The sequence below is a fragment of the Dipodomys ordii genome, unplaced genomic scaffold (assembly GCF_000151885.1).
Source record: "Dipodomys ordii isolate 6190 unplaced genomic scaffold, Dord_2.0 Scaffold50, whole genome shotgun sequence".
Classification (NCBI taxonomy): domain Eukaryota; kingdom Metazoa; phylum Chordata; class Mammalia; order Rodentia; family Heteromyidae; genus Dipodomys; species Dipodomys ordii.
Window position 1 is genome coordinate 5,456,458 of NW_012267266.1, and position 4,430 is coordinate 5,460,887.

Sequence of the window (4,430 nt, forward strand, 5' to 3'; positions counted from 1 at the left end):
ACCCAGGGCCTCAGGCATGCAAGGCAAGCACTCTACCACTGAGCCACCTTCCCAGCCCCTTAAACTAAACTTGGGATACTGAACAACTGTTGGGTCATGAGGACAAGTAGAGTGTTGATTGCTGTATGTCCAGCACTTAGCACAGTATGGGGACATATAGTAAGTACTCAGTAAATACTTTTTAGCGCATGAGTCAGAAGTATCAAAGTGTTTCCAGGTGCATGAAACAACAAATGCAAAGGAGACACAAATAGCAAAATCTTACTAGAAAGCAATATTTAGTCAAGCCATGGACCATTTCTTTTCTCTTTCTTTTTCTTGGGGGCTGGGGGTAGGGTAGTCATGGAGCTTGAACTTGGGGCCTGGGTGCTATCCCTGAGCTCTTTTGCTCAAGGTTAGTACACTACCACTTTGAGCTACAACTCCACTTCAGATTTTCTGGTAGTTAGGAAGTGGCGCTGTAGCTCAAGTGGTAGAGCGCTCGCCTTGAGTTGAAGAGCTGAGGGACAACGCCCAGGCCCAGAGTTCAAGCCCCACGACTGACAAAACAAACAAACAAACAAAAACTATATAGAGCACTCAGATTTTCTGGTAGTTAATTGGAGATGAGGGTCTCATGGACCTTACCTACCTAGTCTGGCTTTGAACCATTATTCTTAGATCTCAGCCTCCTGAGTAGTTAGGATTACAAGGGTGAACCACCAATGTCTGGCCATTATTTCTTCTTCTTTTTTCTTCTTTCTTCCCTCTTCTTCCTTCTTCTTCCTCCTCCTCTTCTTCCTCCTCCTTCTTCTTCTTCTCCTTCTTCTCCTTCTCCTTCTCGTCCTTCTCCTTCTTCTTTCCTCCTCCTCCTCTTCAATGAATGTGATTTTACAGTGTTTGTTTTTGGTAAGACCTTTGCAGTCAGATTGCAGTCTACAAACATTTGGGCTGCCAGTTTGCCTCAGGTGTGGCTCCAGTAAAAGATGCCTGAAGAGAAGCCTAGGTAGCCACATGGCACAAAGGCCCTAAGGTAGGGTATATGGAATAACAGAACCCCATCCTGGCTGCATTTCTGGCCAAGAGAGAAGGTCATCGTCTCACTGAATCCTGCACACTCTTTTCTTTTCCCTACAAAGATACAAAGAGAGGGAAGAGAAGAAAGGGGTATTTATTCTTTGTTATTTATTTCTAACAGTAAAAGTTCTGATTATAGAAAAAAATATATCTAGCTGACCAAAGGAATTTAATCAAGAAGTCACAACAAATTACAATGAATGATCGCATTGACTTATTGTTCTACACTGAATGTGAAAGTTATCAGGCCAGAAATGTGGACTTGGCAAAGATGAGAGTTGTTGTCAATTGTTCAACTCCCCAAAGTAGATGTGACTGGCACAAGGGGCTATGGGAGTGAGTGTAGAAGCTGAGATCCACATTATGTTAACTTTGGTCCTATTCCAAAAGCATTCTGTTTCAGAGATACATAAGATGAAGCTTTTTGAGACTACTAGATCATGATTATTATCCTCAATCACAATGTCTGGCTTATAATAGTTGCTCAAGAAATATGTGTTGACTAAATAAATGACACAGAGGTTACTTCGGGTTGCTAAGAGCAGAACAGTATTTGCCTTCATTTTGGCTACTGGCGTGGGATTTGTACACCCTGGAACAGTTTCTTCTCTTTTAAGCTAGTGATATTTTCTGTTTATGAAGAACATGCGTTCTTGCGTACTGGCACAATGGTCCTGGGCAAAGTGGCACAGATAGATTTCCAGCGCATTCTTCAGAGGAGCCAGCAATGTTACTCTCTAATGGTGAGTTGCTTCTCCTTTATCAGAAGGTTTTAATTTTGATGGGTTTTTAGCCCTTTCTTTTTTCCGATAAAGGGATGAATACTTCAAGAAAGACAATTGCACGAGCTTGATAGCATTTCCACTGCTCACTATGAGAACCAGAGAGTAGTTATAACTGCCTTCCCCTTGTAGCAATAACCTGTATGCAAAACTGTGGATGTTTTTCCATCCTTATTTATAGCCATATCTTATTCTATAAGTATGTAAACATCTTGGGTGCTTATACTTACTGTACATAGAAGGTTAAGAAGATCTTGCAACGAGAGTTTTAAAAACAAATTAACAGCTGGGTGTTGGTGACCCACACCTGTAATCCTAGCTACTCAGGAGGCTGAGATGTCTGGGTCATGATTTGAAGCAAGTCTGGGGAAGTTAAATCTGTGAGACTTTTATCTCCAACTAACCAGCAAATAGCTAGAAGTAGAGCTGTAGCTTAAGTAGTAGAGCACCAGCCTTGAGCACAAAAGGTCAGGGGCAGTGCCTAATCTCTGAGTTCAGGATTGGCACAAAAATAAACTGAGGTCCAGGAAGGCAGCTCAGTGGTACAGTGCTTGCCTCGCATGCATGATGCCCTGGGTTTGATTCTTCAGCACCACATAAGCAGAAAAAAGCTGGAAGTGGCTCTGTGGCTCAAGTGGTAGGGCTCTAGCCTTGAGCTGAAGAGCTGAGGGACAGCGCCCAGGCCAAATTCAGCCCCCATGACCAGCCCCCCCCCCATAAAATAAACAGAAAAGGAAAAAGAATAAAAAGGAAAAAAATAAGAACAAAAACAAATTAACAAGGGACTCTGTGCAGGTGGTGGTAGAGACTCAGTGGTAGAACAAGTGCTTAGCTTGTACAAGGTTTTGGGTTAGAGTTCCTAGAACCAAACAAACCAACAGACAGGAGAGACAGACTAGTATCTGGCAACTTCTGCTAAGACAAGTTTCTGCATAAGATTTTATCTCTAGTAATGAAAATCCAGATATACAGGCCAAACATTTCCAGAGATTTTTTTTTAGGATTCTAAAAGCAGTAGGAGAGGGTGAGAAAAATTCTAGTATACGGGGTATAACGTGCTTTTTTTTTTTTTTGGTTTGGTCGTGGGACTTGAACTCTGGGTCTGGCTGTTGTCCCTGAGCTTTTTAGCTCAAGGCAAATTCTTTACCACTTGAGCCACAGCAACTCTTCCAGCTTTTTCTGAGTAGTTTATATGAGATAAGAGTCCTGCCTGGGCTGGCTTCAAACCATGATCCTCAGATCTCAGCCTCCTGAGTACCTAAGATTATAGGCATGAGCCACTGGCACCTGGCATAACATACTTTTATACACACCCATAATTTATTAGTTTTCCTTTTTTTGTTGTTGTTGGTGGTGGGGCTTGAACTCTAGGCCTGGGTGCTGTCCCTCAGCTCTTCAGCGCAAGGCTAGGGCTCTACCACTTGAGCCACAGTGCCACTTCCAGTTATCTGGTGGTTAATTGGAGATAAGAGTCTCACAGACTTTCCTCTCCTAGCTGGCTTTGAATAGTGATCCTCAGATCTCAGCTTCCTGAGTAGCTAGGATTGCAGGCATGAACCACCGGTGCCCGGACATTTTATATTTTTAAGGAAACAAAAAATATTTCTGTGAGATTTTTTGACACATCACGTATAAATATCACTTTGTTAGTGGTAATTATAATATTTAAGAACTAAAACTTTACCTAAATTTTGCTCTAAGTTCTGAATGGCTCTGAAACTCTCACTCTACATGGAGAATAATGATCTTGGAACTTGTTGGATATGAACAATTTCAAGCACATCCCAGAATTATTGAATCAGAAATGGCATTTTTAACAAGATCTGCAATTGTTTCACACATAAAAATCTGGAAGCATTACATTAAGAAATTACTATAAGCCAGGCACTTTATGACACACATGTATACATAGTACAGAATATAACAGTTGCACTGCTATTAAATTTATAGAAATTATGTGCTTATTAATATACCTATGCTTTTTAATAAATGGCTCTGGAACCATAATTATTACCGAGATGAAGACTGTCATTCTCATAAAGACAATACTTTTTGATAACACTAAAAGTATATTATACTGAAAATATTACTGACCTCAGACTTGATTTTCAGTGAAGACAGGCTAAATATGGATACAGATTTTAGGAATGAGTTAATAGGCTGCATATGAAGGGTTTAGAAAAAACAATTAATTTGAGGATCTTGTCTTAAGCAATTCATGGCTGTCCCATTTTAAAAGTATTTGGCAAAGGTATTGGATATAAACAATGCATGAAAAATACACACATAAATCATACAGAATCACATTTATACACACAATTACAACTTTTTTCTTTGCTTGGAACCAAAAATGGCTTGGATTTTTATTTTCTGAAATATACATTGTATACACATAATAAGATAGGTTGGGAATGTGACCCAAATCTATACACAAAATTTGTTTATGGCTTTTTTGTTTTTGTGTGGGTTGTGGATCTTGAACTCTGGGACTGGGTGCTGTCCCTCAGCTCTTCAGCTCAAGGCTAGTGCTCTACCACTTGAGCCACAGTGCCACTTCCGGCTTTTTTCTTTTTATTTGGAGATAAGAGTCTC

The 4,430-nt window shown here is 40.4% G+C and overlaps 1 protein-coding gene across 1 annotated transcript in view; it reads left to right on the forward strand.

Annotated features, from left to right (window-relative positions):
• The first annotated feature begins 1,749 nt into the window (after positions 1-1,749).
• Fam13b (family with sequence similarity 13, member B) overlaps positions 1,750-4,430 on the forward strand; it is an 81,570-nt gene continuing 78,889 nt past the window's right edge. Inside the window, exon 1 of the mRNA XM_013020390.1 lies at positions 1,750-1,799. The gene's annotated coding sequence lies outside the window, so the exon portion shown is untranslated. The remainder of the gene's footprint in view (positions 1,800-4,430) is intronic.